The sequence below is a fragment of the Varroa jacobsoni genome, unplaced genomic scaffold, assembly GCF_002532875.2.
Source record: "Varroa jacobsoni isolate VJ856 unplaced genomic scaffold, vjacob_1.0 scaffold_436, whole genome shotgun sequence".
Taxonomy (NCBI): domain Eukaryota; kingdom Metazoa; phylum Arthropoda; class Arachnida; order Mesostigmata; family Varroidae; genus Varroa; species Varroa jacobsoni.
Window position 1 is genome coordinate 54,243 of NW_019213338.1, and position 22,693 is coordinate 76,935.

At 41.9% G+C, this 22,693-nt stretch overlaps 1 protein-coding gene and 2 long non-coding RNA genes across 7 annotated transcripts in view; 1 reads left to right on the top strand and 2 right to left on the bottom strand.

Annotated features, from left to right (window-relative positions):
* Positions 1-12,973, bottom strand: part of LOC111260405 (uncharacterized) — a 40,453-nt gene extending 27,480 nt beyond the window's left edge. The window contains exons 1-2 of one of the 2 annotated variants that reach the window (XM_086968312.1): positions 12,849-12,973; positions 12,250-12,327 (exon numbers count right to left, since the gene is read on the bottom strand). The gene's annotated coding sequence lies outside the window, so the exon portion shown is untranslated. Of the gene's footprint in view, positions 1-12,249; positions 12,328-12,504; positions 12,595-12,848 lie in introns of those variants that run through there. The other variant, XM_086968311.1, reaches the window with a different exon arrangement.
* Positions 1-22,693, top strand: part of LOC111260408 (uncharacterized) — a 48,088-nt gene that overhangs the window by 17,415 nt on the left and 7,980 nt on the right. For 2 of the 4 annotated variants that reach the window (XR_015311064.1, XR_015311062.1), the window contains one exon: positions 579-638. This is a non-coding gene — a long non-coding RNA (uncharacterized LOC111260408). Of the gene's footprint in view, positions 1-578; positions 639-13,227; positions 13,326-15,712; positions 16,234-22,693 lie in introns of those variants that run through there. The other 2 variants (XR_015311061.1, XR_015311063.1) reach the window with 2 other exon arrangements.
* On the bottom strand, positions 14,364-21,102 carry LOC111260407 (uncharacterized). The gene is made up of 2 exons (XR_002680327.2): positions 18,634-21,102; positions 14,364-15,952 (listed from the first exon to the last, which is right to left on the bottom strand). It is a non-coding gene; the product is annotated as an uncharacterized LOC111260407 (long non-coding RNA).

Consider the following 22,693-nt stretch of genomic DNA (forward strand, 5'->3'; position numbering starts at 1 on the left):
TGTGTTATTATAATAAGTCATTTTTTCATATTTCCTTTTACAAGTACGCTACTGCTACGTTTTCATGGCGACGTCCCTAGCAAGTTGAAGAAAATGCTTACAGAGTACAACGTCCAAAATTTGTCTTCAAACTAAATTTGCGTATAAATATATATAGCGTGAACGGATTCAGCACACGATTTTTAATCGGTACTACAAAACGCTACAAACGATTACTTCAGACGCTCGGCGCCATGTTATTCTCCAGCATTTACGCAAGATAATTTAACCCCACACAAATCCGTTAAGTAAGCTCATCTAGCCAATTACGCCGATGTTTCTTCAGTTCACTTGGCGTGTTTCCATCATCAAACTTATTTCAGATGGTCGGTTAAACAGTGCAATACGCCCATCATAGCTAAGGTCCTTGCACAATCTGTCGCATATTAAAACGCTTTTCGCTAACTTTGGGCCTGTACCAACAAAATGGCCCACCTGTATAGCGAACATTTTAGCTTTGTCGTCAGCGTGAAGTCTATCCATTCTATAACACTTGTACGCGTTACGTTATGAATACAATATGTCGGCGCTTTTTACAGGTGCGCAGAGGGAGACTATACGTCTAAGTGGACTAGTTGGATAGCCGTTTACTCAACACGGTGAGCTCTTATTGTTATCTCTTCGCTGCGCTGTTGTGGATAGCAAAACGATGATCCATTTTAGGTTGAAAAAAGACTTTATTAGGACAAGTTTAACTGCAACAAAGAGAAAATGTCAGCGGCATTTAGTCAGACATTTTTATTGCTTGTAGCGAATAGGGATTATTTGGGTATCCTATTGTTTCTGAAGACTTATTGAACAGAAAGAACAGGCCAATTATTGAATTCGTGTCAATTTCAGATGATATTTCTATAAATGTTCTGTATCTTAACATTACGTATTAGTAAGTGAAAGTGGTTGGGGTACGAGTGGCACCGAGCCAAATCAGACCCAGCGACGTTCTGCAAAAAAAGAAAAGAATAACATAGAACCAGGCGATACATTATGGCATAACATGTTCTAGAATGATACTAGTAGCCTGTAAATGCAATGTATATTTTACAAATACGCTACAAGGAATTAAAATGGAAATCGTTAATTCTATCTAACCCGATTTCTATTTGTTCATACGTCACAATCCTATCACAACGATAGTTTTATCCATTAATCATAGTTTTTTGCTTGTCTAGCTTGCTTTACTTTCGTTTGGTAGGAAACCTCATGGCAGGATCGTCTCGCTCATAAAAGGCTTCATTGTATCCAGCTATATATGTATATGCATTCACACCTCTGAACGCACATTGTTTAAAAATACAAAACATACACGGGTCATTTCAGCTTGTTGCAGTTGGGCTGGAAAGCTCGCTAAAAGATTCATTAACTGCCCTAATTTGTCCTTAGCTATTCTAGAAGTCTGAATACAAGTAATCTAACAGCAAGATCATCCTTCTCCTCAACGTCTTGCACCAACCACACTAACAAAGACGAGTAACTTGTTCTTCCGAATATGCTCGAATCGGATCAGTCATCCGATGTCTATATGGCCAGGTGCGGCTGCCCTGCGTATAAGAACGCAGATATATACATATATATCATATATATATATATATATGTAAGACTCTTCCTGGTTCATTTATAGTATTTGACAACGTGAGACGTACAACAGTATTAGTAACGTCAGCGTGACTCACGCATAAAAGATCGTTTATGCAAGGAGAACACGACATGTTTGCGCGTTAGGGACAAGCCGCCACGCCTGAATTGTGGCAACTGTGGCAGAAGCCCAAGTGTTTTGTCTTTATCGGCATTCTGCATGCATCAGACGACGAAATGGTTGGGAACAGACAAGCAAGAACGGCTCGACGTTAAAGTGATCTTCGAATACAAATCAATGGCATGCCCATTCTCCGTGCACATAAATTAGAATATCTTCACCTTAAAAAGAAGAATTTTCCACTGTTAACTATAAATCACACAACGATAATGCTAGACAAAACAGTGTCATCTCTTTAAGAGCTGAGAAATTTAGAAGCAGTTCAGAAGATAATAGTCAACGTTTGTAGATCATTATCTACGTGCAATATATATGGTCGTGCATTGGCTTTCAAAACTAGACAGCGTAGTCCTCGTGATCCAGTATTTCACTTAAATGATAATAACCGATGGTCTACAATCTCTACCCTTTAGTGTGCCGACTGTCGGATACAAATCCACACATACCGGGAACTTTATTGTTAATATTCATTACACTTTAAGTAGTAGTTATCTTATGGGATGATGCCGCTTTGACAACCTTCTGCAAACACATATCAATATTCATTCACCTGTCTTCAGGATCAACACCGCAATGTCCACTAACACGTCAATGCATCCATATATATGTACTCGACCCCAAGTAAGGGCCCTGCCTCCTCAGAAGTTGCTTGCTTCCAATTGTCCAATGCGGCCAACCTCTCTCGTTTTAGTTAGCTCAAGTATGGGAAATCGTTACGTTTTATTACGTTGTTCCTCAGTCGTCAATTACCGACTAGTGACTCGCGTCTCCTTTTTCCCCTCGAGTTTATTCGATTTCGTGATTTCGCCACCATCTACATACACGTCGTTGTGTTGACATAGTGACGTGGTTGCTCATGAAGACTACAACGTTTCTTGTCTTTCGACCAGACCTTGCTGCGTTATGGCCGTGTCGTAAGGTGCCACAGCGTCCGTCCCGTGTACAACTTTTGCTTTTGCGTCGCTCTGTATGCGGCCCTTCTGTTACTTTTGACTCCACTTCGTATGTCTGCTGCCGTTCTTGCTGTTCGGAAGTGGACCAGTCGAGGTGCCTGTTTATGGGGCGGGTAATGCCGCCCCGCTCGCCCATATTCGTATGAAGTGCCTTCTATCTCACTATCTGCCTGCTGGTTCAACCACCATCTTTTCCTGATAGTTGGCGTCTTCAGTCGAATTTTCGGCAGGGACCAACTAACCGAGCAGCGGAAACCAACGAAGTAAGCTAATACTTCACCATAGTGAGCGCTAACTTACCATTGGACCCACCATAACGGCACAGTCAGCAGAGATTTCTATCCCTAGAAGAAGAACGACAACAGCGTTATGCCAATCGCATTGCTGGATCGCAGTAGATCCACTATATGGGGTTGCTCTAATCGTCAGCGAACGTCGTCAGTCGACCGGCGATAGCACGATATTGGCGTTCACTGTCGATCTATCCGATTATGGGAGTTTCTAATGCGGCGTTGCACGCGGCCGCAAAAGCAGTTGTTTTGTTTTGAGTAGAGAAGCTCGTTCAGCCTGGCAGTGATGGTAGTTTTCAAAAACAATTAAGTACGGCCATAGGTCATAATTATAACAGTAACGGCGGCTTTGCTGCGAACGGCTGGAGAAACAGTTACGTCACGGTACCTTAGCCTTTATTGATGTGTTTGTTACTATTGTTGTAGTGGTCGATTTGAATCGGTCGATGACGACCCTTCAACCCATTTGTTTCAGTTTAAGATTCAACACAGAGGAAAAGAAGGCGGAAAAAAGTTTCCTCATCGTACCACAACTTTATTAGATTGTCGGATAGATTTATCTAGATAATAATTCATACAGCGCCCCACTGGCAGCGGGAGCGTCATAGCGTTTGTCGTCATGTTAGGCAAATAGCCAAGAAGATGCTATAATTGCGTGAAATATATTATGCTATTTCGTACGCTGTATCTTTATCCAGTTATTGACACCAATAACTTCGAATAATCTAAGGCTACAGTTCCTTAACTAGTTGTCAATCAGACATTGTTGCTAAGTGTGAAAATCTATTTACTTTAACTTTAAAGTAAACACTTGTTTTCCCCGTTTCACGGGAAGACAACAATACCTTGCGACACAATGGAACATTGCCTTTGCCAATAAGTAGGAAAAGCCCTGTCTAAAACAGAACTGAGTCAAGTTAAGTTGCGAGCCGGGATGTTCCAGGCCTTTACATCCAGTTAAGTCTCAATATCAAGCAAGCCATGCGTATATTTAGGTAAGCGGATAACAAAACAAAGGGTTTGTATTACCCGTATTTTTATTATAGCATGGTACACTTGAAAGTGAATGATAAATATATATATATATATATATATATATATGTATATATATATATATATATAGAGCACAAGAAATCGTCGATACTCATTGAGCAGGTGCGCCCTTCTCAGCTTCGAGATCTGCCCGACAATGACACGTGGGCAGAATTGATCCAAGAACGAAGCCACTTCCCAGGTGGGTATCAATGTACGAAATGAACAGGCATCATTGGTTAGACCATATTGGCCATCGCTGGGGGAGGATTTGCTGTGGGCGTGCTGTTCTCACTTACATCGATATATAGCTAATCCCCGGAAAGAATGACAGGGTTCGTCGTTTGAATTTGCCTTCGGTTATAATTTTGCTGTTACAACTCACCATCACTGTAAAACATAATATAGGAATATCTGTGATTTGGTGCGAGCTTATATATGAGTGAGGATAAACTTTTCGAACACTTTCTCATAGAGAAAAATCACCGAGGATCAGCACAGCACGAAGATTTACCTATTTTCTTGATTACTTCGAGTAATCTGAGGAGTCTACCTTTCTTACGAATACAGAACAATGCCCACGTCTTTGAGTGCCGTAGTCCCCAGGCAGGTATATATCAAGTCAATTTTCTTCGAAGGGTCGACAACTCAACCTCGCGTTTATTAGTGATTTTTCTGTCCGAAATGTATGCACACCTATTCAGATGCTTCGTTTACGATTCCGATAAGTCAAGTGTCAAGATATATCCAAAAAAAAATGCAGCTAGAGTTAGTTCCTAAAGAACGACATAATTTGCGTCGTTTTGGATGCGCGCTTTCCTAAACTAGCTGGCGATCAGTTCAGGCCCAGCGAATAAAAACACTAGTTTAGGTTCATACCGGCGAATCCTCTTGACTGCCTGTTAGCGTCATGATGAGTAACACCGATAAAGCCACGAATAGCCAAGGATGTTCTGGGACTACACATGAAACGCGCTAGCGCGTTTCTGACCTGACATAGCAGAGGATCTGGTCTGATCCTATTCAAGCCACTCATGAATGTCGAAGCAATAACTGTTTTTCACGAATCGTATGTACGGACCACACCGGAAAGGGAAAAATCGCATGCACCCGCTACTAATTTCTGCCCATTGACATCGAATCTTTTGTTTTCCTTTGTTGGGATAAGGACATGAAGAAGTCTGCTGTTAGCTGAGAACGATGACAACAGAGAATATCCTGGTTGTGCTCCCACAGAATAAGCTGCGCCACCGGTTTCAAATTTTAATAAGACAAAAAAAAATGCTATCTATTCTTTTTATCAATATAGATTTATCAATCTCGGTTGTAAGTTGCACCTAAATTTTGCAGTCGGTGTTGCTATTCATAAGCTGTGTGACGAATGTATTACAGATCAGTTTTGAGCAGACCGCAAACTGCTACCGCCAGAATGATTATATCTAGCAGACCTACGAACATGTTGTGGACATTTTTTTCTCTCAGATTATTAAAAGGGAACTACAAACGACGAATATTTTTTAGAACCAAATAGTTAATAAAACGCACGCATATGAGCTAAAAAAGCCAACGATGTTCCGAACCTTTGATGACGATCCCTGCATTCGTATACAGCGCTGTGCTAGGTCATTTTGTAAGATGACGTAAAATGGGTTTCTGTCTATTGATCGACGCTTTTGAACCCTTAAGAAGTCAAAGACTTGGAAAAGCATCCGACGCAGCCGGCGTTGTCCAATCTGGACCTTATTTTATGATTCTGGAGAAAAGCAAAACCAAAGAGGTTTCCGAATGACATGACAACGCTTTCGTAGCTTGTCCCACTGGTAATCAGACGAATACAGGTAACAGGGTCGCTCGTCCTAACTATACTATGACCGTAACACGAAAGCCAATCATTGTCGGTGATGCTTTGGGGGTTTATCAATAATTTGAACAACAAGTATGTCAGATCGATGAATAAAGACGGTAAGATTCGCGCACGCAGTTGGTGTCGCTATAACAGGTAATAGTGTGCATTTGTTCGATCGGCGTGAATTCGATGATATGGCTCTTGCTATCTACTTCGAGATACAAAATCCGGAGTCCCTGTGATGAACAAGTCGGCCACGATATGAAGTAAAATATTTTCAGATTTTTTGTAGATGTAAGTAGTTTAAGCATTATGTCGTTTTTGCATATATTTAGATTGCAGAAAAACGGTGGGGTGCGTGAATATTTCTGGATTATATCCTGAATTGCACCCGAATTGTGCAAGGCACGTCTTAATAGCACACTGCATGACGGTAAATGCTGCTGTTGAAGGTGTACATCCGTTCTTGAGTCGAGCACTTAACTTACCATATATGTAGAGCTGAAGGTCAAGTGCCGAAAGTGAAAACGTCATGAAAACATTTTTTTAGGCTAGCTTACAGCTTTGATTACAAACTGAATTAAGGAAATAATAAAAATTTATTTTTCTCATCTTATTTTACTATGCGATTTTATACGTAAAATGTTACCCACGACTTGTTTATTGTAGAAAGGCAATCGTGGGTTGGAGTTCGGAAAACCTCATGTAAAGGGCAAATAGGAATCATGTGTAAATAAAATATGAAGTTATAATCACTCAAATTATGCATACATTTTTAGGGCATCTTGTGTATGTGTATATATATATATATATACAAGAAATTGACCCAATATCCCTTATTCGTCCCCAGCCACAAACGGTCAGGCATAAAGTAAACATTCGCACAACTTCACCGACAATTATTGTAATTGTCCCTGAATGAATGCGATTTTCTTCATAAATTCCATTACTGCTCTTTTTTTTTTAACAGATGTTAAGGTCAGACTGGTAGTGTTGCTTGAACGTTGCTTGCTTTCTTGCTAATCAAAAGCACAAAATTAGAAAAAGATTTGCCAACAAACGATATAGCTTGGTCATGGCTAGAACGAACACATCGTCGGCAAGCTTAGCGCCATCATGAAACAAGCTACTTCGATATCATAAAAATCAACGAGATGAAGACCAGACCGAATTAACTACGGGAGAGAAAATAGAGCTACTTTAATATAACGAGGGAAAAAATGGCAAAACGCGCGACACCGCACGAATACTCCCTGTGAAAGTTCCTACGACATAGATTTGACCCGACGCTGTCCTGAACGAAAGAGATCTGTCATAGGACTCACCAAGACCAAGCGAAATATTTGTGTAGTGTTTTCCCGCTAGGCGATGGTAATCATGTCGGCAAATCCCTAAAGGTAGCTTTAGGAGCTAGCAGGAAACAACAGCAGTAACGACATCACTACAAATGGCTAAAACGACGACCCCCAACTCCTACAACGGTAACAAGTCTATCTTTCTGACGTAAATAGTAGTTGTCCGAATTCTGTTGCCGTTCTACACGCTGCTGTTAATATTGACGGCGATGCGAGGGCGTGGGGCCTTCCGGCGCCCCTCAGATCACTCTGATGCTATACTAAACCGGCGTCGCTCGGGTGCAACGACAGCTCTGCGGAACGACACACTGTCTACTAGATGTATGATACGAATAATCCAAGTAGCATAGCATAGCCAGCCCTGTAATAGCACACAGCGAAGTGCTGTGTTCGTTCGGCCACAGACTCTGATCCTCCTGCAGGTTGAAATGAGTCGAACCAAGAACACCGCTTGCCCAACTGAGAACGGGCCACGAACGCGTCAGGGATGCATAGAGCGAAAAGAAAAGCCAAACAAGAGACGATAGCGCAGAGAAAAACAAGAAAGAGAAGAGCAAACGAGGCAACAAGCCCGGCGAACCTATACCCGTACAACCTGACTATGTACACGCACGAAGTCGCAGAACAACCGCACGAAGATCGCCATGGCCGTCATTGTCGGCGGGATGGAAAAGTCGGTCACCATCGTAGTGCGCCTACGAAGCAGTCTTGGCTAATGGCTGCAGCAAGAAAACTGACGACGACAACGACGGCGGTGGCAGCCAGATATTCCTCGACGACCAAGGCACGCTACTAGCATATATAGACAACACATATACAAACTAGGCGACGGGCAGGCAGACCGTTAGAGCTGTTCTTCAAGTACTCTTAGCGCAGCGACCTGTACGGATTGGCGTATTATCGCAACGCATACCGCCCCATGGGTGACCCCGATGATTGAGGCCCATCATAGGCCTAGTAAAAAGAAAGCCTAGTCGCAACGATGCTAGGCAGCACGAGCAAGCGCGATCTCGCCAACGAATACGACAGATTTCAATGAGGTACCGTCGATGGGATCATAATGACGAGGATGATGTCGCGCCCATGTGATGCTGAAGGCAACTGCCCCTGTGGGTCTCAAGTCGTTAGGGCCTGTGATATCGCTAAGAAGTTATCTGTCACGGGTATTTGTAGTTATATGTGCGCAACCTACGGGTAATATTGTTGTTGTAGATTAGTAAAAATTTCACGAAGTATTGCAAGCAGTAGCAGGGGCAATAGGTGAAGAAATTTGAAAAAGCTCCAGAATTTAATGCTGATAATCTGACAGTAACTGAACTGAGAGGTTGAAGTATCTAAAACTTGAAGGTCGGGATGACGACAGTGATGACACCCAGAAAGAAAACTAATGTTCGTAAAGGGTTTATCCAGAAGAAAGCATTCGACAACAGTCACCTTATGGGGCCTATGATACTGAAGTGTATTAAGTGCTGATAGATTAATGGCATTAGTTCTGGCAAGGTTCATTTTTAATTTGCGACTGCTTAAGTAGTACGGAACTTTCAAGTAAATAGATAAAACTTGGATCTTGTTTGCTTTCTGCGTGTAGTATCAAAATTTGTGAATAAAAATTTTAACTGGTTTGTTTCTAGTTTTTACGCATGTACACGTATTTGTAGTACGGGCAATACGAGGATGAGAAACCCTTTTAGCTCATATGAAAATGTGCCTTAATCGGCAGCCATACACCTAGAGACATCAAAATACACGAGAAAGGATATCTTATCTATTAGTATTTTTCGTTTAGTTTAATTGATATTTATTTTCTACTTAATAAACGAGTCGCGATAATACCTTCTCTTTCTCTAATTAATAAGCTAATTTCTGACGCCGTGACGAAGCAGGACAGCATATCACACGTAAAATAGCCAATACTTTTTATCACTGTAAGTTACCTTACACGCAGTTGTTGTTGAATAGTAGTAGTTTTAAACTTATGTATAATCGTCAAGCCATATGCTGTGATGTGATATAATAGGGCGTAGACAAAGGCGGACAGTACCGATGGAAAGACTTTGCCAGAGGGCTGCTACAGCAGACAATGGCTGGCAGGATAACTTAATCATCTAGAAAGTATGAATTTCTTACATATGGAAGTGCAACAAGTTCTCAAATTTATAAGGTTGAAAGTCGTCGTTCGCATTAGAAGCGTTTACATGTACCGTGACATGACACATCCGTGCTTAGTGATTTTTCGTTTTACTTGACGACACGGCCCGAATTGCAGGAATTGTGACGCATGACCATGTTATCGCTTGGCCATTTCTAACAGAACTCATTTGTAGAGCTTTAAGGCTCTGCTGAAATCCAAGCGACAATAAACGCGTCAAATATCGTTTGTTTCGTAAAGCGAAAAAGGGCAAAGCTTTCAAAGCGTGTTTGGCTGTAATAGGACAAATGCAACATAAACAGGATCTTGTAGCAACTGTTGAATATTTTGTATTTACGAATAAAAAAGGCTAGACTGATGTACATTAGAAGCGCATTTAAATTAACGTGCATTCAGCCGTAGTTACCATAGTAATTATTGCTATCATTATGGGCAGCTTATATTTCTCCCATTGATTACTCCGCTAGCCTCCGCCAAGCTGAAAGATTGATTCAAAATTCAACTGGCCCACATCTCTATTCAAACAATACCGTCTGTGCTGACCAGTTGTCGTCGTTGCAGGGTTTTGTCTCACGTATAAAAGCGAACGTATAACCAGCTCCGGTCAAGAGTCATCGCACAGATAAGCAGGTACACGATTTATTAAGCCCTGCGTACAATAGCCACTCGTTTGTCGCTTCCTCCTTTCGGTACTTTGCTCATTTTCATCTCTGGCGGCACAAACAGCAACACCACAACCATCGTAAAGATTACTGCGGCGCGAATGTATATTCGTTATTTTCTGGCGCGGTTCTACGCCTTGCTCGACCAGGAATCGCAGAGCCATCGATCGTCAATAATGGCCGGCAATCTTTCTTGCGAGCAGCATCCGTTGCCAGACTAGCAGCTGTAATATCAGTGACAACGGCCTGGAGAACCTACTTTTTTTCCCGTTTTTTTTCTCTTCCTCCCTTGCCTCAATCAGTGCTTTCACTTCGGAGTCGCTGTCTCCTATGCGGGCGTAGGTTCTCTTATCGTCGTCGTCGTCATCGTCATCGCCGCCGCCGCCGCCGCCGTCGTTCACAGTACCATAGTCACCGCTAACGTAGCCGCCATCATCAGCTCTTTCATTCGCCTAGTTGCTCGTTTATTTCGTCCATTTGTCAAGAGAGCTTCGCGTCATACATATCGCACCCGCCCAAACCTTTAAGCAAGAGCACGTAGGCATGCGAGTATTGTTTTGTTGCCCTTCGATCCCGAAGCCTTTTCGTTACAACGCAATCCGCGACGACGAGCCGAGTCCACAATCGGTATGGCTTCACCCCTCCAGCCTCACTGCAACAACGATGCCGACCATAAGCGTCCGACAACGTCAAAAACGTCAGTTCAATCTGCACTTAGCCAGAGCTGCAATCGCGGGCTGCAGCCGAGGTCGTATTGTACATAGTCAACGCGGACTAATTGCTGTTACTCGCAGGCCGATAGTGATTTGGCAATTCCGCCAGGATTCAATAAGACCGAGAGAAAGCGAAAAAAGGCCACACGTTATGAATAGGCGACGGAATGTATGCCGCGTCAAACGCTAATGCTAGCCTAAACAGTCACCCATGAAACGAAGTCCAACGCGCGATATTCGGTGCACGTTCGTTTTCTGTGTATTCGCAGCAAAGCAGGCAAACGTGCAGCTTCTATACGAAAACGCATGCAGAAGCTTTACAAAAATACTTGAACACGCGCTAATAATTCGGCAGTATAAGCAATTGCTAACGGTTTGGAAGATAAATCAATTGGACAGTTGTGTCGTATAATTGTAACACTTTGATGCTTTTCGAAATGACCATGTCTGCAATATTTCGCCTATTCAAAAATTATGTTCCTACACAGGACAAGCTGTTAAGAATGTTGCTACAACGGCACGGGGTGCACGTGTTACAATCGTTTCATGTACCCGAACGATGTAGGGATTTTCTTTCGGATCGGAACATTTGACTTATTATTGATTGAAATATAGCTTAATAGATATATAAATATAACTATATTAGAATAATATGTTAAAATTAATTAATTAATATAGCATATTAAAATATAGCTTATTCGAAATAAGCTTACTTTGTCGCCAGGGGTGCTATGGGTATGGTCTACGGCATTAAATTTGGTACCAGCACGAACTGGAGTAAAGCGTGCGGAAGACGTTCGCGGTAGCCTCGTGTCTCTATTCAGCAATAGCAAACTGAAACGTAATTACGCTACAGCTGCCAATTTACGTACTATGTTTAGTATATATATGGAACGTAATACTCATTCCGTATGCGTTTGTGACTCTTTCGATATGTTCGGGAGCTCAGATATAATATCAGGCATGCTATGCTGCGAATACGCCATTTTCTATTTAGTTTATCCACTCCAATGTGTATCAAACTAAAATATTGATTTCTTCAATTCCCTTAGAAGCATCGCCGTTTTATCTCTAGATTAATATTACAAGTTCTCCTGTAGCAGTTTAGTTTGAAATTTGGCGCCAAATACAGTCTCATCCCACGCACTGAATGCACCTATGTACAATCAAATAATGTTGTTTCAATAAGCCCTTCACGTATTCGATAGGTGTACTCTAATGCTTACGACCACTTCGGCACGTACCAACTAGTAAGCTCGAACGCAATTTGGGTCGTAACTTCGCCATCGTGGAATCGCAAACATCCATATGGTACGAGATAGAACAATGAGCAATGCTAGAAAGGGCAAAGGCAACCGACGAACCTCTCACCTCTTTTCACATTTTCCGCTCCATTAGACCCTACATATACAAACTGCGAATGATCTAGGTGTTTATTGATAAAACAGTATACGTACAGGTAAACGCAGACCATATTATGTAGACCATAACCGAGGTAACATTTGGATCAGCAGCGACCGCTCACAATCGTCCAACTAGAAGAACGGGAAGATGAACCAAAACGAACGGTGACGAAGTGACAATGACATTAAAACAACGTCGTCGTGCCCTGACCACGCGACTGTATGACACGCGACGATGATGGCAATAGTAATAATAACGATGGTATTGCATCTTTGTGGAAAAAAAAAGGCATATCATTTCTAACTAACCATCGATGCACAATGCGTTGTATAATGTTTTGTGACGGATAAAGCGTCAGCCTGACGAGACAGCGAGAATCATTAGCACCTCATTTAACCTGATCTATTACAATCGCTAAATACACTTGCCATCGTCGCGTCCGCCAGTACTACATCGAAACAACGCCACACTGCGATGGCCACCGACCAGCTGTCACGCTAACGTCATCAAACATCTGCCTATTACATTGTACAATGTATGCATTGTTATCGACAAACGGCGATGTCAAATACTAAGGAAGCTATCGCTGGAACGGTGTCTGTTCGTGTTAAAGCTCGGGGCTTGTTTTTGTACCCCGGAACCAAGTGCTTACCGCCTTCATTCGATACACAATCGCAGAATAGCGGTTCCGACCGTATTAGACTTTTTCGTCGTCTGGACAGAACGGAAGTGCGTTTTGCTAAGCGGGACACGTCGTGCTCTAGGTTCGAGCCTCGGCCACAGACAGACAGTTCGTTTCGGGCTGGGATCGGGGCTGGCCGTTTGATGGAACTACCCCTGACAGCATAGAACTCGAAACATAGAGGCCAAGCGGGAGACCGACACCTGAACGGGAACATCGTATATGAGCACGTATACAAATAAATGTTTAGATACTGTGCCGAGCATGTTTGTACGTGCGTGCGTGCATGCCAAAATGACCAGATGCGAAGAGAGCTGGAAAAACGTCAGTGAAATCCATGTGGTTAGTGGAAATAATGCAAAAAGACGTGATACGAGATGTTTGAGCAGTCTTCATCAGAGGCTAATTTTGAAACCAGCCAAATATATCTTATAGAAAAGCGTTAATGTGAGTTTTATTTAAAAACGTATAGAGATACATGTGTTTTAAAGGGTTTTTTTGATTCTTAATATGTTCCACTGACCCACTTTGTTTACTACAGAACATAGTACTATTGGCAGCAACTGTCCCGGAACATATATATTTAATTCACACCTGTGTCCTATATGTTCCATTGAACATAGACTCAGAGATCTATTTTAGGATCATTGACCTTTTCAGAATATCTAGTCGCCCTTGATATGTATCGTTTTAGATAACTCTAATTAAGTTTCACTTTCAACATAGAACTTTTTGTTCTTTGAGCTGAACACAGAGTGGACAGACGCTTACGATCGACACACTCGGTGTTCGAGTGCTTTGCCACAAAGATTACGTCGACTTGTCGGAAGCATCCGCTCGCTGCGCCATCATCTTCAGGGCCTGAAGTGGGTCGTTTTCGTAGAAGCCGAATAGAAAAAAAAGATAGGAAGGTTAACGTGTGACGCTGAAAGAGGACATCGTCTCCACTTTAGCATATGATATTTCTAGAAATGCACGCGAGAACGATTTGTAAGCCTGCGAGATCTGACTTACATCGTCTGCGCTAGTAGACCGTTCAGGAAGACGACAGGCAGGCCGGCAAGTTGTGACGTGTCGCTAAGCGTATTTTCTGTGCAAGGCTAGGGCTACCGCTCCGAGGACCATTTTTTGTTCGAGAGTCTTTGAGAAAATTCTTTTCTATTTTACGTATCGTAGTTACGCCGTTAGGCGGTGCTAATTAGACGGCTGGCTCTTTCCAGCACGAAGCCAACGGTCTACGGTCAATGTGCCCACTCGATGCGTCTACGGCCAAATTCGGACCTAGACCACTACGTGTCGCTAAGTTTAATATGCAAACACGTTACCACTCGACTATAACGGAGCTCTGTCGTAGTTCCGAGAGCATGACAATGACAATCTATAGGACACAGACGTGTTTTTCTGGGCTTTCTTCCTGAGGCCGGTACTACATCCGGGCGGATATAGTACCGGCCTGAGGAATCCCTGTAAAAAGAATCACCATAATTGGCCTTACGTCAGATCGTTTTTATTAGATATATTAAATCCTGAAGAAATATTTGCGATCGTATGTATTTGTAATACACCCCGAAGGTGTATCGACGCGATATTTCGTTTGGGTCGAGTTAGAACAGATTCATAATGTTGCCTTGATAGGTGTATATTTCAACTTTAAACTTTAGAGGTAAGTAATGTTTTCTATTGAAAATGAGCGTCGATAACTAAACTAATATGGCAGATGAACTAGTTTGGTCGGGTTTTTTGGTGGATCGTTCAACTTGACCGATTTTTTCTTTTGGGTTGATGTGAAAACTGCGATGACATTCAGCTTTTATCAATAGACATGTCAATAGAAATAGACATATACCGCTTGACGAAGGTTAAGGACGACAACCCGTCTCTGATTGCCTAAGTATCGAGTACCACCTCTCACTCATCATTCGACACTAGAGCTGGCCACTGTACATTATCAACTGCGTACATTTGTTAGCATAAGATGAATTTTTCCGCGCTTAGCACATACAGTCTATAATTCATTATCCTCACTCTGTGATCATCATTTCATCGAACGAAAGAGTGGCTCAAGTACATAGTGGTTTTTTTCTGGTACGAAGGGTTATTTTACCATGGCCAAACAAGCCTTAACACGAAGTCGACCTGTATATGTTAAGTTTCGAATTTAAACTGTATTAGGCGCCCGTGTACAACGTTCGCTATAAACGTGCTTTATTCACTGTTAATTCAGTACAAAATGTAGCGCGATTAGATAACGTAATAGATCTGCTCTAATTTTATCGTACGTCTGTTAGAACATTTATCGCAAACACGCACTCGCATGTTTGTATACGGGTGTCATTTTATATATGTTCAAAAACGATTTACAGCGGACAATACAGTCTGTCATTTTCGTGCTTAGTTCATTTTGGTTACTGATTTTCTGTCGATTTTTTTTTGTTTTTGGAAAAATACCCGCATCGATTACCGCTGTTGTTGTTGTTATTATTGTAGCGTGTTATTGTTGTCGTTTATTAGTCACGCATAGTTGCGAAATAAGGCGGTCGGCAAGTGGATGCGCTTTTTTCGGACGCCGTCACATTCGCGAAGGCAGTGGCGCCGACTAGCGTTCCCTGCGAAGTTGATGCCTCGTGGTGAATTTAGCGGTGGCCGCAGCGCTGAACACCAGTAGCGAACAAAGAATACGATATGTTACATATCGGCACAGGCATAGTAAAACGATCGCTCCGGACGAGATAGCAACAGCTGGCGCGCTGTTTCAAGCAAATATACCAACGTCTGACACGCCGATCACGAGGATGCTAATGCCAGCGATGTTCCTGTTGTTGATTTGTTTTTAGCTGCGGGACTGCTGCCGCCAGAAAATCCTGTCGCTGCTGCTGCTGCTAAAAATGAAGCTAATGTTGCTGAAGACAATGATGACGAAAGAAGTGAACGAGCTGGATGGATGATCGCGCAGCAAAAAGAGACGAAGTGAAAATGAGAATAGCTGGGCTTCTCCATTGGGCGGAACACCACAGGCTTGCTACCTATGCGCTGATATTGTAGACGGGGCCGAACGCCAGTTGCTAGAAAGGAAACTATAGGGAAGATGAAATGGAACACTGCACTGGAAGAGCAAGCGCGGATCGAGGGCAGAGAAAAAGCACCGGGAGCATAACGACGAGACAAGATTAAAGGGTAACGACCGAACAGTGAACTAACGCAACAAAAAAATATGATAGCTTCACAAACCCGCTCGAAGCGAACTAAAGTGATAGGGATTAGATGGGGAAAGATGCGCGCCAGGAGAAGCAAAACACTTATGTAAACCACCGGAAGACGGCGGAGCTTTAAATAAATCACCAGTAACAACAATTAAGTTCGCACTTTTCCAATAGTAATCTCAAGCGCCAGCGTGAATGACATAACCGTAACATGCTGACCTATCAAAGCATCGAACTGAGTTTAGACATGTTAATAAACGAACGAAATTTCACAGTGTTGGCCGCTTTTAGGCCAAATAATTTTATTACCTAAAAGATGACAAAAATGCTCCGTTGCGTTAGCAACCTAAAAAATATCGCTTTTCTTTCATTTTTTGAGCTGACCAAACTTCTTAGGCCACATGAGGCCATTTGACGCAATGAGCACTACTCATAAAAGCAATGACATGAGAAATAGAGCGAATTTTTAAGGGTTACCACCAACCGCCACATGTAACCTCCTAAACAATAATGTAATAGGAAAAAAATATATGATTTATTGTTAATAAAGGCAGGTAGGAGGCACCTCTCGTGAACGTCTTAACCATGCGCCTGAGTGTTACCGGGTCAGCACAACTTATTCGTTTATGCCACTTTTAGAACGTACTGCGCAACCCGGCAGTGTATAGCTACTATCGGCAGATTCGCACTACCCCTGGTAATTGGCAAATAAATCTAAAGAGAACGTACGTAGCGCAATAGAACGAGATAGCGAATATGTTAAAACACGTATTTCCATGGTCGTCCATAACTCAGCCAGTATTGAATATTGTAACTAAAATTAGTTGTTTCGGCCGGGCTAAACCGTGTGACTTCGTCTTACGTTTCACCCATTATAGAAACAACAACGCTCTCAATCGGCGCACGAAAACAGTCGACTTATCTGGCTTTTGTTAGTCAATCGCCACTCTTATCAAAGTATAGGCAATTAATACCATCATGGCCACGATAAAATCAACGAGTTATATATTTATGTGGGTTGTAAACGGGGAAAAGATTAAGTCGGGGTCCGTAGAAGCCGTTATTCCGATGCCCGGTGACAGTTCATCACGGCTAAATAGTTTCATCGCCTGTTGCTTACTCGCCCAATACCGTTCATCTCACCAAATGCTGTTCAATTTCTCATCGAATAGACGTCAGCATATACACGGCGGAGCACCCGTCTGGACATGCATCGATACGTGTGCCGAAAAGCTTCTGCTTTTGGTCTAGTGAATTTGGAGAAATGGGAATATGGAAAGACAAAATCCACCATGGCTCAATAGAATAATTGTAATGGTCGCATTCGAAATAAATCATACTTCTCCGAGAAACTGTGAGGGGTACGTTCTTGTGTCTCGGATGCTTGATAAGCGCAAGCACTACTTTCACATAAAACATTATAGGAATATCTCATTTCTGCTTCGAGCCGTGTGATCCTCTCTGCCGCGACTGGTGAGACTGTGTAGTGGCGCATTGCTATCGCGGTTGCCACAGGTCTATCAAACAAACGATGGAATAATACAGAAAGTTTAGTAAAAACATTGGTATTTCGCCATATTGTCGGGTACAATATTATTGTACTATAATTGTGCGGGACCAATCCGCACACTGCAAGCGTCCCTTTGGGTGTCGCATACGCCAGTTGCATAGTGAAACAAATATAAAAAAAAACAGTAACAGTAGGAGATTCATAGCCTGATCGTCAGTCAATTAACTCGCCTTTATAGCCTGACAGCCTGGGGAAATATTTCGGCAAAGGAAAGCAAATATTAGAGAGATAAAGATGAAAATACGGCTCCGATCCTTAGGTAGTTCTAAATTCAATCAACTCAATTTTTGGTTTATTTAATAAGAATCGATTTTACTCCGTGGTATTTATCGAAGGCATCCTTAAATCTAGTCGAATACGGTTTACGTAATGTTGGTAATAAGTTTGCACCGCATCTTCTGATAGTAAAACACTTCCATGGGAAAAACTATTGGATACCATAGTGAATAATCATTCAAGATAATTGCGGCCAGACGCATTAACGGCCTAGAATACGTTACTGGAAAAGCAAGTAGCAAACGAGGATAAAGACATTGTTTCTCTAAGACAAAGATATATATTGTTTGAAATAAAAATCTACCACGACATCGTAAAATGGTTGACGCACCAATTTTTTTTCTTATCCTTTTTAACGTCCGGTGTAAACTAGACAATGCGATTCCCTAAACACCCTGTGTAAGAAACAATCATCTATAAGACCAGCAAAAACTAGTTGACGCCGCGCACCAATTTAACTTAATTTACTTTCTCATCCCATATTTGCCACTTGTTAATTGTGTTTCCTACTTAAATCAAAACAAAACTCTTCGTCGTTGTTTGTTGAAAGCACATTGTCGCCATACTTGCCGAATTCTTCGATTCTGTAGCACATTAGATCCCAATACGTTCACAGCCTCTATGTGTAACCACCAGCTGGCTTTTATGGACGCAGAGAAACTCAAAATCGGCCGACTTCTACATTTTCCGCATACGCAGTGATACTTACCGATACGACCATCACCTGCACCACTGTTCGCTACCTCGCTGTTCGCAACACTCCCTCTGTGTTATGCCGTTCTAATACGCGCTACCTCACACAAATAAAGGTATAGGAAAGATCCGCCGTTGCGTACGCAGCATTACATCGGCACTGATCCGCAGTGCTGTCCGAACTGCTCTTAACTGCAGTGGTTATAGCATCGTCCTTACCCGACTGTGCCGCACGCACGTACACACGGACGCACGAACACCTGTCGTCTGCGCAAGCGTACGTTGTGGATGAGTTGAAAGCGGCGACGATCGTGACAGAACTGACCGTCACAGATGGGAGACAAACGCTTTGCGAAGACGTATTCCCAATATCCAGTGGAGGTAGACACCCTTCCTATTGTCATTGGTGCTCCTCTTGCGAATGTGTTTTTAGAGGTTCGAACAGGCAACTGTTCCCCCTTCGTCCGCTGCCTCGAGACAGCTGTTTTAGAATGAATTAATTAGGAGTTGGGTCCGGTCGACGCACGACGATTTTATGCCATTGAAGGGGTATATGAGATAGTTGTTATGAGCTTATAGGCAGTGCTATTTTATATACTATCCGATTAACTGTTGTCGCAGTGCTTCTAGCGAACTATGCGACACAACCTGTCTGACGACTCGCGGTTATTACGATTCAATTTCTATCTATAGTTCTAATTGCTTTTGACACTGTGACCTCTTTAAGAGTTGTGAGGTCCACTTTTCGACCCAACCGTAGTTGGCTCGCGCAAATATTGAATGCATTTGTGTGTATCTTGAATCGTTAAGATTCAAGCATATGTGTACATTTAACTATCTATCTGAAATCGTTTACTCAATACCGAGCTGATAAAGATTTTTCACTGGTGCTCAGTATTTATCTTTCAGAGGTCGTGGCTCAGAGACAACAGAGAATCGCCACGTAAGCACGCCATCATCGATTGTTTTTCTGCTTTATTTGTAAGCCGATAACTTACAAGGTTTTTAAAAATTGCAACCAGACTACTCAAGTTACGAACAGACACCATTTACAAAATCCCTTTAAGATTTACAAGTTACGATGCTCTTTGGTCCCTAATAGAAAAAGAAGCTATATCTATGTTATTAGAATTATGCTTATTCTATGCGATTTTTTTTTACGTTTACAAGCTAACGTGAAGCTATGCGGTATTACTTCAAAAGCAGTTATACTGGACAACATGATTGAAGAAGGTATGCGTAGTTGATAGGCGCATCTGTCTAAGAAAAATGCAACACAGTAATCTTCGTCTTGCTAATTTATCACATTAACAAGTTGGCAAAGATTGTGTGGTTTGTATTATAGATACAACGACATTAATAGAAGCAATAAGGCATCGTCTAGACAAATCGTTCGCTCCCGTCTCTAGTAATCCCTGTATCTGGAAGTATCTAGAAGAAGAAATAGAAAAAGAATATTCTCTACTATATTAGAAGAATATTCAAAGTAGCTAACTAAATAAAGCAGCTATACTACAAATGAAGTAGCTTTTGCCGCTAGATCTTGATCACCTTCACTATTTACATGACGCGAAAGACGTTAACTAGGTCGTAAGCGCGGAATTTTTCTTCGGTCCGTAATAGGTGTTTCAGATACAAACCTGTTATTTTTATCCTATTTACATTGTACCGTGACATTTCTTTAATATTAAATAAATAAAGTTTCTAAAATATAAAAGTAAATAAGTTGCGTTATGTCCCTTTGATTGAAATACACTTTTACTTTTTTGATTCTCCGTGCTCTAATGTTCATCATACGCATTTGAATTAAACGGGCAGTCCTACGATATATGGCAACGAAGATTAATGGCTGGAAAAGCGTAATTGGGCCAAAACGAGAATTATGGTACATCGCGAAATACGCCATGTTAAACTTCCCCTCGACTGTTCTTTTTCTGTGATCCACATCTATGATCGATTGAACATTTCAGTGTTCAAGGGTGAATCGGGGACATTACGATGTCCTGCAGCCTACCCGCTAGTCGCGCTTGGCTCCAACGGCTTTCCCATGAGTAACTCTTTTCAAAGACGTTTCTTCTAGAACGATTGACGTGCAGCTTTAATAGACACTCTGTTTGACTGAAGTGCTGGCTAATAGGTAATCTCGAACTTTAGCGCGTCCCATGTAGCAGCAGTTTCTTTGGCGCAGCCTTAGTTTTCGGTAGGAGAATCTCTCACTCTGCAGCTTCTTCTGCTAATTCCATAGATTACAGTTATTTAATTTAACTCACTAATTTTCTTTTGGTGCAAAAGACGGTTCGTTTAAGTTGTATTTCATAGCTTTGGTATCTGGGCATGGCTTTTGCACACGATCTTCAGCCCCTTGTGGTGGCTTAACGATGGGTCATTATAGGTTCATGGCATAATCCGGATGATATTTACAGCGAATCGGAGCAGAGCGAACCAATTAATTGTGTTGTGATAAGATTAGTATAACTCGTGTGATACGCACAGATAGTAACATGAATGGAAATACGGTTGAAAAAAACACAAGCTAAAATAATAGGAAAACACCCGGCTAAAGGGAGAAATCCTAAAGGTTTTGGTCCAACATAAATTGATGAGGAATTGTCAAAGTCTTTAATTTTAAGACAAATGGCATAAATTAAATATATTTTCATTTATACGTATTCATTTATCTCACTCTTAATTTTAGCAATATCTACCTATTATTTCATCATGTGCCCATCTATATATTTTTACTAACATGGACTTATCGTACGCTTCTCCTTAGAGCCCTCATTTATGAGTCAGCGAAAAATACATAAAACAGGAACTGTTCTGTTGTAGTTTAATCGGAGCATAATATGCATTCAGCACCACAAACACAATTGAACAACAAGAAGCGACACACAAACCGTCCCACAGTTGATTCGTTTTTCTTTTCCGAGGGCAAACCCATTTACGTTTGCGGCGGATAGCGAAGGGCCGCTTCGCACCGCACGCTTCTAGTTGGTCAACAACGTACCGATGATGAAACGGCAAATGGAAAAATGTACAGCAGCGGAAAAGAAATTCCATAAAAAGGAAATATATTATCAACGTTTATATGGCAGCATAGCATAAATCGATTTACATGGCACAACTGTCGAGCAGTTGTCCGATTGCCGGTACCTTGTTGCCCCCGTTGATGAACGACGGAACCGGATCCCAATGAGAACGAAAGTACATTGTGTAGCGGAACCGGTTACCGCGGCAACGCAGCCTTCCGATTTCGAACGGTAGCAGTAAACCCCGCGAGGGAGCCCGCTGTTAGATTCTGAAATGCATGAGTCGTATCGAAATTACGATAAAAATTCTATTGATTACGCTGTTGTCTAGATCGTAATTCAACAGCTGCATGTCGTAACAGGCTCGTCTTGAGCTATTTCTCGTCAAATAAGGTCACAAATAATATCCAACGGATTATATACGATTATCGTTCTGGTTAAATGTGTTGGCCTGAGGGATTCCGCAATAGGTAAAATGAAGAAAATTAACGAGTTCCAGAAAAAGCGTTTTGCAAGGAGTTGCACAAGCCGACTCTTACCTTTAACAAATTTAGCGTGTCCTTACACACATATACATAATACGTTAGCTGTCTGAACTCATCATTTCTTTTATTGTTTCCTGATTATCTACGGCAGCGGGACGTGAAAATGGCGCCGCATTTTTTTCTATCAATTCTGAATTATATGGTGCCCATCAATCTTTTGATAACCAGCTTGCTCGAACTGTTTCCCAGAATACAGCGCGACAATACAAAAAAAAGGCCAAAACATGTTGTCTATTTAAGAAAACCCATCCTTAAAATATCGTCGATTGCTATTATTCGGCTAAGGAATCCAGAACCTTAAATAGTATGGATGTGATTACTCACCGAACAGGTGATCTCTACCCGACTATTTATATTCCCGCTTCTGAGCAAGCGATAAGCAAGAAAAACTGACGCAGATGGTACGGTCAGACTAATGAAAAGAACAAACCTAAACAAACTAATAACCAATAATAATAACGATAATAGTCGATAGTGGAAACTGATCTTCTGGTTGACAGCG